The sequence below is a fragment of the Balaenoptera acutorostrata genome, chromosome 2 (genome assembly GCF_949987535.1).
Source record: "Balaenoptera acutorostrata chromosome 2, mBalAcu1.1, whole genome shotgun sequence".
Taxonomy (NCBI): domain Eukaryota; kingdom Metazoa; phylum Chordata; class Mammalia; order Artiodactyla; family Balaenopteridae; genus Balaenoptera; species Balaenoptera acutorostrata.
Window position 1 is genome coordinate 129519171 of NC_080065.1, and position 13950 is coordinate 129533120.

The window sequence follows — 13950 nt, forward strand, 5'->3', positions numbered from 1 at the left end:
GGCAATTATTTATGCCCGTGCCAAATAACACCTAACGTTTGTTTGCAAACATCATATCATTCGCAAAACATTTGCATACAGTTTATCAGTGAATTTTTTCCGCAACCTTAAGAACTAGTGTTCTTGACCCTGTCATTCAATAGTTGAAGAAAATGCTATTAAAAGAAATAAAATACCCTGACCAAGCTGAAGCTGGTCAAGGTGATGCTTGAACTCAGGTTTGTTAAAGTCCTGTATGCTTTCCAGTGTGCCATGATGTAATCTCCCCACTTCCCCACTCATCAAGATAATACCCCCATAAATGCTCTTCATGGGTAGAGTTCTGCCTACGTTTCTTTCCCTTCAGACCACCTGGACCTGCTCCTCAGCCTACGGACTTTGGTGGAGTCCATGTCTGGCTCCCACACAAATATCTATGTCTTTATTTCACATCTTGGATTGGCATTTTCTGGTATTAAAAATTCCACCCATTCTTTTGGCCAAGAGCCAACAAGCCCTGGCGATGAAAGCCGGACCTACCCACCTTTCCATTCAAACAGAGCCCAGCCGGGTAGCATCACTCCCTGCCAACCACCTGCCTACATTTATCTTCTTCTGCCAAAGCAGCTCTTTCCAAACCCCAGCCCCAGCTCCAGTTCAACCCTTCTCTTGGCACACCTGAGAGGAACATGCAGGTCAGAATTAAATAGCAAGGCATTTTCCAAAATCATTGCATAGCAAATAAATGATCAAAGGCTGGGTCTACGTACTCAGGGAGAAACCAGCTGAATAGAAAGTGAAGAGTCAGTCAGCTGTTTGTTGATAACCTACATTAAGCCAACAAAAGAAAAAGGTTTTGGCTGATTTTCTCAATGAATTATCCAGATGTGTCTATGTCACGTAAATACGTGGTGGTTCAGTGAGGTAGGAGGGGGTGGAAAGGGGATATTTGATCTGCAGTGGAATCCACAGTAAGTTGTCTCTGATGAAGTCTGAGGTTTGCATTTGGTGATTTGGAAATCTCCAGGATTTGGGTCTATGGATGTAGCAAGAGGAAGACAAAGAGTTAACCTAGGCAGTACAGTAAAAGTTTGGGGTGCCAGAGGTGAGTCAAAGGAGAATATATTGAAAAGACGTGTAAACATTTTGCTGGGACATAGTCCTCATTTTTTGTATAGATCTCTTTAGTAAGCAACTTCTTTGACCGGTAACTAAATCTTAGGGTTATATAGACCAGTATATGTGACAGAATATACAACCCAAACCCAAAGTATCAATTAGGGAGCAAGAAATCCAAGGTCCTAAAATCAGGCCCAAGGACATGACAACTGGAAAGTCAGGGTAGATTATTGAAGTCAGGAGGGATATGTTTGGGGCGTATGTTTTTTTATGTCCGGGTATCTTTTTCTGGTGGGGAGATATTTTTGAAGAGCTTTTGGAGTATACACAAAAAACTACTTCAGGATTCAGTAATTTAGTGCCTTTGTTTTATCACAAGATGTTGAATATAGTTCCCTGTGCTATACATTAGGACCTTGTTGTTTATCCATTCTAAATGTAATAGTTTGCATCTACCAACCCCAAACTCCCAGTCCATCCCTCTCTCTCCACCCCTTCCCCTTGGCAACCACATGTCTGTTCTCTATGTCTATGAGTCTGTTTCTGTTTCCAACCTGCCCTTTGGACTGGTGTGAGAGACTGGGTGAATTTGTACTGTGGGAATTTACATGTTTTGCTTAGTAAAGGTTGTCCCTTCTTTAATGGACTGTTGATAAATTATTTGATTTCAATGAGAAATGATGAGAATATTAATCAAATCTAGCCATGGACAACTGAGGACAGTTTTGGAAGAGTAGATCTATTCATCTTTTATGTAATCGTAGACATTTAGACACTTATTCAGCACCAATAATGCATCAAAAGTTTTATTAGGGGTTCTAGTGTACTGTTCATCCCCTCAGGAGGTCCATTGATAATGAAATAGGCCAAAATTAAAACAATAATTGTTAAACAGTGTGATAAATACTGTAATAAAGATAGGAATATAATATTTTAGGAGTGTCCTGCTTCTGGCAATGATTCAATAAGTGGTATATTTCCACTTTCACTATGAATAGCTGGGACACGGGATCAAATATATTAAGTACCTGATGGGAAGGATTGCCTGCAAAGGAAAATTTGGGGATAATGGAAATGTTCTTTACCTTGATTATAATGGTGTTTACATCAGCACAAGATAATCAGAACTCATCAGTCTGTATCCTTAAAATGGGTATCTTTTTGGTTATAAAGTTTACCTCATATACTGATAAAAATAAGTGAAACCAAACGTTTACTCCGTAATTGAAAAATATACAATTAAAAAATAAAACTGAGGTGCATCAGAGACCTAAATGTCAAAGCTAAAACTTTAAAATTTCTAAGAGAAAACAGAATATTTTTGTAAACTTGAGTGGGCAAAGCTTTTTTCACAAGGAAACAAAAAGCATTTTTTTCCTTTTTTTTTTTAAATTGAAGTAAAGTTGATTTACAATGTTGTGCCAGTCTCTGCTGTACAGCAAAGTGACTCAGTTATACACATACTGACATTCTTTTTTTATATTATTTTCCATTATGGTTTATCACAGGATATTGAATATAGTTCCCTGTGCTTGTTGTTTATCCATCCTATATATAATAGTGTGCATCTGCTAATACCAAAATCCTGATCCCTCCCTCCCCTACACTCCTCCCCCTTGGCAGCCACAAATCTGTTCTTTGTCTGTGTGTCTGTTTCTCTTTTGTAGATAGGTTCAGTTGTGCCATATTTTAGATTCCACATATAAGTGATATCATATGTTATTTGTCTTTCTCTTTCTCACTTATTTCACTTAGTATGATAATCTCTAGTTGCACCCATGTTGCTGCAAATGGCATTATTTTGTTCTTTTGTTCTTCTTTTATGGCTGAGTAGTATTGTTGTATATATGTAGCACATCTTCTGTCGATGGACATTTAGGTTGTTTCCATGTGTGGGCTATTGTGAATAGTGCCGCTATGAACATAAGGGTGCATGTATTTTTTTTTTCTTTTCGGCTGCACCTCATGGCAGGCGGAACTTCCCTGCCCCCTGAAGTGGAAGCATGGAGTCTTAACCAATGGACCACCAGGGAAGTCCCCATGTATCTTTTTTTTTTTTTAAATATTTCTTCACTTGGTTTATTTATTTATTTATTTTATTTATGGCTGTGTTGGGTCTTCGTTTCTGTGTGAGGGCTTTCTCCAGTTGTGGCAAGCGGGGGCCACTCTTCATCGCGGTGTGCGGGCCTCTCACTATCGCGGCCTCTCTTCTTGCGGAGCACAGGCTCCAGACGCGCTGGCTCAGTAATTATGGCTCACGGGCCCAGTTGCTCCGCGGCATGTGGGATCTTCCCAGACCAGGGTTTGAACCCGTGTCCCCTGCATTGGCAGGCAGATTCTCAACCACTGCGCCACCAGGGAAGCCCCCCCATGTATCTTTTTGAATTACAGTTTTGTCCTGGTATATGCCCAGGAGTGGGATTGCTAGATCATAGGGTAATTCTACTTTTAGTTTTCTGAGGAACCTCCACACTGTTTTTTCATAGTGGCTGCACCAACTTACATTCCCACCAACAGTGTAGGTGGCTTCCCTTTTTTCCACACCCTCTCCAGTATTTATTTGTAGACTTTTTAATGTTGGCCATTCTGACCGGTGTGAGGTGGTACTTCATTGCAGTTTTGATTTGCATTTCTCTAATAATTAGTGATGTTGAGCATCTTTTCATGTGCCTAATGGCCATCTGTATGTCTTCTTTGGAGAAATGTATATTAACGTCTTCTGCCCATTTTTCAATTGGGTTTTTTTGTTGTTGAGTTGTATGGGCTGTTCATATATTTTGGAGATTAAGCCCTTGTCTATTGCATCATCTGCAAATATTTTCTCCCATTCCGTAGGTTGTCTTTTTTTTTTTTTTATGGTTTACTTTGTTTTGCAAAAACTTGTAAGTTTAAGTCCCATTTATTTATTTTTGTTTTTATTTTTTTGCCCTGGGAGACTGAGCTAAGAAAACATTGGTATGATTTATGTCAGGGAATGTTTTGCCTTTACTCTCTTCTAGGAGTTTCATGGTGTCATGTCTTACGTTTAAGTCTTTAAGCCATTTTGAGTTTATTTTTGTGCATGGTGTGAGGGTGTGTTCTAACTTCATTTATTTTACATGCAGCTATCCAGCTTTCCTAGCACCACTTGCTGAAGAGACTGTCTTTTTCCCATTTTATATTCTTGCCTCCTTTGTTGAAGATTAATTGACCGTAGGTGTGTGGGTTTATTTCTGGGCTCTCTATTCTGTGCCATTGATCTGTATGTCTGTTTTTGTACCCATACCACACTGTTTGGATTACTGTAGCTTTGTAGTATTTTCTGAAGTCTGGGAGAGTTATGCCTCCTGCTTCTTTTCCCCCCTGCTCAGGATTGCTTTGGCAATTCTCATTCTTTTATGGTTCCATATAAATTTTTGGATTGTTTGTTCTAGTTCTGTGAAAAATGTCATGGGCATTTTGATAGGGATCACTTTAAATCTGTAGATTGATTTGGGTAGTGTTGCCATTTTAACAATATCAATTCTACCAACACAAGAGCATGGGATAGCTTTCCATTCCTTAGAATTCTCTTTAATTTCGTTTATTAATGTTTTATAGTTCTCAGCATAAGTCTTTCACCTCCTTAGTCAGGTTTATTCCTAGGTATTTTATTTTATTTTATTTTTTTGGTGCTATTTTAAAAGGTCAAAAAGCATTTTAAAAGTGTTTCAGGAACACAAAGAAACAATCACATTTGCCTGGGAAAGACTTTACAGAAGAGGTGGGTCTTGATGGAAGTATATAGTAACAGAATTCTGGTGGTGTGTGAAAGATGTGCAGAATGGGGGAACTACCACAGATGGGAGATTATTTAGAGATTGTGGCAATGAGGAAGAAACAGAAGAAAATCAGTACATTTTAACAGGGGCCTCAAGGTCAAATGCCTACACTGTCCAGGTAGACAATATAAATGTATGAAGCAGTTTAGGTATGAGATCATAGGGAGAAGAGCTAGCTGTGAAAAATGGCACATTCTTGTCTTATCTAAAGAGGGCCGCCATGCTCACCTGCAGCTAAATATTCTCCCATGGAAGTGCAGACCCAGTGCTGTCAAATCTGATTTTTCTTCAAGAGAAGTCGGACACCCAGATTTCTATGCAAAATCTCTTGGATTTTAAACTGTGGAAGACTGTGTGGGTTTAACACCCTGTGGGTCAAAAAAACCCCCCAAAAACAAAAACACATTTCCAGGAAAATGTGGATCATGAGCTAACAGTTCATGACCCTGAATTTGAATCTGTGTGGCTTAGTCAATCTTTGAATGAGGGTGGTGAAAGATGATGCAAAGTTTTCTGGCTGGGGCAAGCATTTGGATAGTGATTTCAATAACTGAAATAGGAAATTAGGAGTCAGAAGTATATTCATGTGCATATAGTAATACTCTGTTTGGGGTATTGAATCTGAGGATTTAAAGTGCTTGTATGAGGAAACAAACCTTTGTATTCCAGAAGGTATTGAAATATGGGTCCCTGAACTCTTGTCAAAGCACAAGATCTGGGAAAATTGTATGTGGTAACTGTGATTGTGGTCCTTCAATATTTTGCTTGTAGCATCTATCCAAACCATATCAAACCTAATTTCCTTATGCCACCACTTACATTGATTGTTTCAACAACTACTTAATAATACTTTCAGTGGTTTACTTAACAGTATAATATTTCATTTATATTAATATACTCGTATTATTTTATCCCCTAGTTATCTGACTCGATTTCAGTTTTTTCCTTGATTCCAAAATGAGAGAGAACAATTGAATGCATCATGTGGTATTTCGTTGACAAATGTGTGAAAAATATGAGTGTGTATACATGCTAATAGAGGTATTTTAAAGCATTTTCTCCCTAGGTTATTGAAAAAAAGTTACTTAAAAATCTTTTGCCTTTTATTGGGGGAAAAAAAACAGGCAGGAAAACTTAATATTTTTTCTGCTAAAAGATAAATATTTCCATATTAGTAGCTTTCTCTTTCTTTTAACCACCTTAAGATACAGGGTTTTAGAAATATAAATGATATGTTGACCCTTAGCTCTTTCTGCCTTCAAGAGAAACCTCTTATGCTGTTTTTAAAAGGTGAGGTATTTAATTAGCGTGCTTTTTCATAATAGAAATGGTTTGGCCAAACATTCCCATGACCTGAGTTAAGCAAGTCTTTTGATTGGCTGGCTGTAACAAAGTTGATTTTCTTCATATTGCTCTGTTTTGGAGATATTCATCTTGTTGTAGTAATGACAGTTTCATTCTTCTAGAGTTTGGGGAAATCAAAAAGCCTCTTATTATAGATAATGGATACACAATACATTATTTAAAAGTAATTAAAGCCTCAAGATAGTGAAGTTGTCAGTTCTCACCAAATTTATCTATTGGTTTATTCCAATTCCTATCAAAATCTCAGCGAAGTTTTCTGTAGAAATAGACCATCTTATTCAAAAATGTATATGGAAAGAAATAGGACCTAGAATAGCTAAAGTAATTATGATAAAGAATAAAGTGGGAGAACCACTCTACCCAATGGTAGGTCTTGCTACACAGCTAGAGTAATCAAGACAGTGTGGCACTGGCAGAGGGAAAGACACATAGGTCAGTGGAGTGACCTGGAAATAGCCCTGCACAAATATGCCAAACTGAGTTTTGACAAAGGTGCAAAACCAGTTCAATGGAGAAAAGATAGTCTTTTCAACAAATGGTGTTGGAGCAATTGGATACCCAGAGAAAGGGGAGGAAAAAAAAAAAGAAGAAAAAAAGAACCTCTGACTAAACCTCAAAACTCATACAAAGACTGAAAATGGACCATGGACATAAATGTGAAACTAAAACTTTTAGAAGAAGCATAGAGAAAATCTTCAGGATTAGGGCTAGTTCTTAGACATACAAAGATTCAATGAAAAAGAAACATTGATAAATTGGTCTCCTTCAAAATTAAAAACTTTTGCTCCACAAAAAGCCCTGTTAAGAGACTGAAAAGAACATTTATAGACTGGGAGAAAATACTTATGAATCACCTATCTAACAGAGGACTTATATCTAGATTACGTAAAGAACTCTCAAACTCAACAATTAAAAAAATCCAATTAGAAAACAGGCAAAGAACACTAATGGACATTTCACTGAAGAAGATATGCAGCTGGCAAATAAGCAATTAAAAGACATTTAACATCATTAGTCATTAGGGGCATACAAATGAAAACCACAATGAGATGATACTACATATCAGAATGGATAAAATTAAAAAATATATATTAGTAACACCAAATGCTGGTGAAGGTATGGATAAATTTTAACACATGTACACTGCTACTGGAAATGTACAGTGGTATAGCCACTCTGAAAGAATATGGTAGTTTCTTACAAAACTAAACATTTGCTCATCATATGACCCAGCAAGTACTTTCTTAGGCATTTATTTCAGAGAAATGAAAACTTAGTTCCTGCAGAAACCTGTACATGAATCTTCATAGCAGCTTTATTTGTAATAGCCAAAAACTGAAAACAACTCAAATGTTTTTCAGTGGATGAATAGTTGAACAGTGGTATATCTACATCATGGAACACAGCAAAAAAACAAAACAAAAAACTACTATATAACAACTTGGATTAATCTCAAGGGAATTATGCTGAGAGAAAAGTCAGTCTCAAAAAATTATCTACTGCATGATCCACCATTTGTATAGCATACTTTAAATAATAAAATTATAGAAGTGAAGAACATAGTAGTGGCAGCCAGGAATTGGGCACAGTGATAGAAGGGGGGAGGAGAATGGGGGAGGAGAAAGTATCTATAAAAATGTAGGAACAAGGATCCTTTTGATAGGACAGTCTGTCTCTTGAGTGAAGTAATGGCCACATGAATCTATATGTAAGATAAAGTTACATTGAACTAAATACACACACATACACACAATGAGACGTGAAGCTGGAAAAATCTGAATAAACTTGATGGATTTTGTAAACATCAATTTCCTGGTTGCAGTATTGTACAATAGTTATGTAAGATGTTACCATTGGGAGGGAAACTGAGTGAAAGTTATACGAGATCTTTTCGTATTCTTTCTTCTAACTGTATATGAATCTAAAAGGAATTCAAATTGGGAAGGAAGAAGTAAAACTGTCACTGTTGCAGGTGACATGATACTATACATAGAAAATTCTAAAGATACCACCAGAAAACTAGAGCTCACCAGTAGATTCAGTAAAGTTGCAGGATACAAAATTAATATTCTGAAATCTGTTGCATTTCTATACACTAACAGTGAACCATTAGAAAGAGAAATTAAGGAGACAATCCCATTTACCACCCCATCAAAAAGAATAAAATACCTAGAAATAAACCTAAGAAGGTAAAAGACCTAAACTCGGAAAACTGTAAGACTGATAAAAGAAATTGAAGATGACACAAATAGATGGAAAGATATGCTGTGTTCTTGGGTTGAAAGAATGTTGTTAAAATGACCATACTACCCAAAATGACCATAGTATATACAGATTCAATGCAATCCCTATCAAAATACCATCGGCATTTTTCACAGAACTAGAACAAATAATTTTAAAATTTGCATGGAAACACAAAAGACCCCAAATAGCCAAAACAATCTTAAGAAAGAAGAACAGAGCTGGAGGAATCACACTCCCTGACTTCAGACTGTACTATAAAGCTACAGTAATCAAAACAGTATGGTACTGGCACAAAAAACAGACACATGGATTAATGGAACAGAATAGGGAGCCCATAAATAAACCCACACACTTATGGTCAATTAATCTATGACAAAGGAGGCAAGAATATAGAGTGGGGAAAAGATAATCTCTTCAATAAGTGGTGCTGAGGAAACTGGACAGCTGGGAAAACTGAAAGAATGAGATTAGACCATTTGAATTAAAGACCTAAATGTAAGACCAGAAACCAAAAACTCCTAGAGGAAAGCATAGGCAGAACACTCTTTGACATAAATCATAACAATAGTTTTTTAGGTCTGTCCCATAAAGCAAAGGAAACAGAAGCAAAAACAAACAAATGGGATCTAATTAAAAGCTTTTGCACAGCAAAAATGATATGACCAATAAGGGGTTAATATCCAAACTATATAAACAGCTCATACAACTCAACATCAAAAAACCCAACAACCCAATTTAAAATGGTCAGAAGACCTGAATAAATATTTTTCCAAAGAAGAAATGCAGATGGCCAACAGTCACATAAAAAGATGCTCAACATTGCTAATCATCAGAGAAATGCAAATCAAAACCACAATGAGGTACCATCTCACACCTATCAGAATGACTATCATCAAAAAGAACACAAATAATGAATGTGGTGAGGATGCAGAGAAAAGGAAATCCTCCTACACTGTTGGTGGGAATGCAAATTGGTGCAGCCACTAGGGAAAACAGTATGGAGTTTCCTCAAAAAACTAAAAATAGAACTACCGTATGACCTATCAATTTCACTCCTGGGTATATATCTGAAAAAAAACCCATAATGCTAATTTGAAAAGATACATGCACCCCAATATTTATAGCAGCATTATTTACAATAGCCAAGATATAGAAGTAACCTGTCCATTAATAGATGAATGGATAAAGAAGATGTGGTATGTGTGTGTATGTGTATATATACGTGTGTGTATACACACACAATGGAATACTACTCAGCCACAAAAAATAAGTAAATTTTGTCATTTGCAATAACATGGATGGACTTGGAGTGTATTATGCTAAGTGAAATAAGTCAGACAGAGGAAGACAAATCCTGTATGATATCACTTATATGTGAAATCTAAAAAATACAACAAAGTAGTGAATATAATAAAGAAGCAGACTCACAGATACAGAGAACAAACTAGTGGTTACCAGTGGGGAGAGGAAAGGGAGGAGGGGCAATATAAAGATAGGGTATTAAGAGGTGCAAACTATTATGTATAAAATAAGCTCCAAGGATATATTGTACAACACAGAGAACATAGCCAATATTTTATAATAACTATAAATGGAATATAATCTTTAAAAATTGTGAATCACTATATTGTACACTTGTAACTCATAATATTGTACATCAACTGTACTTCAGTAAAAAATGATCTTTAAATAACAAGCTAAAAATAGCAATTAATGGATCTTTCAATGTGTTTTTAAATCTCTGAAATTGACAAAGAAAGCAAATGGCACAAACTATCTCTTAATGGCCATATCAGAGAAAGGATGATTTGGCTGGACAGCTCATGGCTATCATTAGTGTGATATCACTTAGTCTTTTTTTCCTTCATATTTATAGTGAGTGACTCCTCTGTGCCAGCTACTGTCATAGCCACTGTTACAGTGGTGAATATGATCCATGCTGTCAGGGAAACAGTATCTAGCAATATACTGCCTATATTGAAAGGACAATTAATAGTGGAAAAAATGATATCAGAGTTCTTAATTGTCATATACTATTTGGGATATTTTCTTGCCAGATTTACATAGCACATTTATTTTATCTCCTAACCTATTGTAACTGAAGTAGGGGATAAAAAACAGAGTAAACAAATTATAGGAGTTGCTGAACTAGGCAAATAGTTTTAGGTGGTTCTTTTAGATTCATGATATAGGATGACTCAGCAATTGTGAGAATTCTGATCTTAGATTTGTGTGTTTAATGGTCTAATTTTTCCAGCACCACCAACAAAACACAGTTCATTAAGCTGTTAGTGGTCAGGCTAAACTGGACGATTGGACTCAAAGATACCCACGTTGCCTTTTCTCTTTTTCCTTTTCATATTCCCTTGTTTCTTCAAATGGAGTTTTTTAAAGCAGTCCTAATCACTCATAATAGATTGATTAAAATATTTAAAATTAAAAGCAAGAGGGAACGGAGGGAATGCTGTAGTTATTATTATTATTTTTTAATAAAGGGGCTCTCAGTGTCATCTAATTGCTCAGAAAGAGAAAGATTAAGAGGCAGTGGATATTTCTCTTCTGCAATGGCCACAAAAAATTACAGAGAAACTTGAATTGTATTGCCTGAGTTCATAGTCAGGCTCCAGCACTTCCTTTCTCTGTAAGTTTTGGCAAGTTATTCAACTTCTGAGCCTCAGATTCCCCACTTTCCAAGTGGGGACATCCCTAATACTGTATAGGGTTACATGACAATGATGTAAGGGGGCTAGCTTGATGCCTGGTATATAATATGAGATCAAGAAATATTAGTTATTTTTAAAAAAATATTTATTTATTTGGCTGTGCCAGGTCTTCATTGTGGCATGCAGCATCTAGTTCCCTGACCAGGGATAGAGCCCGGGCCCCCTGCATTGGGAGCATGGAGTCTTAACCACTGGACCATCAGGGAAGTCCAAGAAGTATTAGTTATTTTTATTACTGTTATGTTTATTGCAAATAGGCTAGGGTTTGGGTTTTCATGCTTTGGAAAGCCTGTGCTTTCCAAATTATTTTCATCTCAAGGTTCAAATTCAAGTCAATAAAGATCACTGCATTAGTTAGGAGTCTTTTGGTACTCATGAAATAAATCCAATTAGAATTAATTAATAAACAAATCATGAAAAAAGTTGTTTGGCTCACTTAACTGGGTAGATCAAGGATCCCGCATCAGACAATCTAGGATTTAGGTAGTATGGTCATGACACTGCTTCATCTCTTTACTTTCACATAAAAACTTCCTTCTCAAGCAGGTAAGGAATATTTAAGAAAAAAATCCTTAATTTCAGGGTGCCTTTGTAAAAAAAAAAAAAAAAAAAAAAAAAGCCAATAAGAGGTCCACGGGTTAAGACTCCGTGCTCCCAATGCAAGGGGCACGGGTTTGATCCCTGGCCAGGGAACTTAAATCCCACATGCCACATGGCATGGCCAAAAAATTTTTTTACATTAAAAAAAATTACATCAAAAAGAGTAAAATACCTAGGAATAAAGTTGACCAAGGAGGTAAAAGACCTATACTTTGAAAACTATAAAATGTTGTTGAAGGAAATTGAAGATGATACAAAGAAATGGAAAGATAACCCATGCTTATGGATTGGAAGAATTAATAGTGTTAAAATGTCCATACTACTCAGAGCAATGTGTAGATCTAAGGCAATCCTTATCAGAATACCCATGACATTTTTAACAGAATTAGAACAAATAATCTTAAAATTTGTACGGAACCACAAAAGACCCCAATTGTCAAAGCAATGTTGAGAAAAAAGAACAAAGCTGGAAGTATCACATCCCCTGACTTCAGACTCTACTACCAAGCTATAGTAATCAAAACAACATGATACTGGCACAAAAACAGACTCATGGATCAATGGAACAGAAATAAACCCGGACACCTATGGTCAACTTGCCTGTGACAAAGGAGCAAAAACATACAATGGAGAAAAGACAGTCTCTTCAGTAAGCGGTGCTGGGAAAACTGGAGAGCTACATATAAAAGGATGAGATTAAAACATTTTTTTCTCACACCTAGCATAAAAATAAACTCAAAATGGACAAAAGACCTAAATATAAGACCTGAAACCAGAAGAGAACATAGGCAGAACACTCTTTGGCATAAATTGTAGCATTGTTTTTTAGGATCTGTCTCCTAAGACAAAAGAAACAAAAGCAAAAATAAACAAATGTGACCTAATTAAACTTAAAAGCCTTTGCACAACAAAGGAAACCATCAACAAAACAATAAGACAACCTGCTGAATGGGAAAAACTATTTGCAAATGACATGACCAGTAAGGCGTTAGTATCCAAAAATATATAAACAGCTCATACAACCCAATATCAAAAAAAAAGAAACCTAAATAAAAATGGGCAGAAGACCTAAATAGACATTTCTCCAAAAAAAGATATACAGTTGGCCAACAGGTACATGAAAAGATGTTCAACATCACTAATCATCAGGGAAAGCCAAATCAAAACCATTATGAGTTATCACCTCACACCTGTCAGAATGGCCATCATCACAAAGGACACAAATAACAAATATTGATGAGAATATGGAGAAAAGGGAACCTTAGTACACTGTTGGTGGGAATGTAAATTGGTGCAGCCACAATGGAAAACAATATGAAGGTTCCTCAGAAAACTAAAAATAGAACTGCTAAATGATCCAGCAGTTTCATTCCTGGGTATATATTAAAAAAAACCCAGAACACTAATTTGAAAAGATATATGCACCCCAATGTTCATAGCAGCACTATTTAAAAGAGCGAAGATATGGAAGTAAACTGTGTTCATCAACAGATGAATGGATAAAGAAGATGTGATATATATATATATATGTATACATATATGTATACATATATATGTATATAATGAAATATTACTCAGACATAAAAAAGAATGAAATTCTACCATTTGCAACAACATGAATGGGCCTAGAGAGTATTATGCTCAATGCAATAAGTCAGACAAAGAAGGACAAATCCTCTGTTGTATCACTTATGTGGAATCTAAAAAATGAAACAAATGAATATATTTAACAAAACAGAAACAGACTCACAGATATAAAGAACAAACTAGTGATTACCAGTGGGGAGAGGAAAGGAGGGAGGGGCAAGAGAGAGGTAGGGGATTAAGAGATACTATGTATCTCTTAAGGATACAATAAGGATATATTGTACAGCACAGGGAAATATAGTCATTATTTTATAATAAGTATAAATGGAGTATAATGTATAAAAATATTGAATCACTATGCTGTACACCTGTAACTAATATAATATTATAAATCAACTGTACTTCAAAAAAAAAAAAATTCCCTGGGAAGGTCCTTCATGGGTCACTGAACCAATGCTAATTGCTAGGCAGAAGGTATTCTATGATTGGCCAGGCCTGGGTCACTTGCTTACTCACGGCGCTGGTGGAGTAGA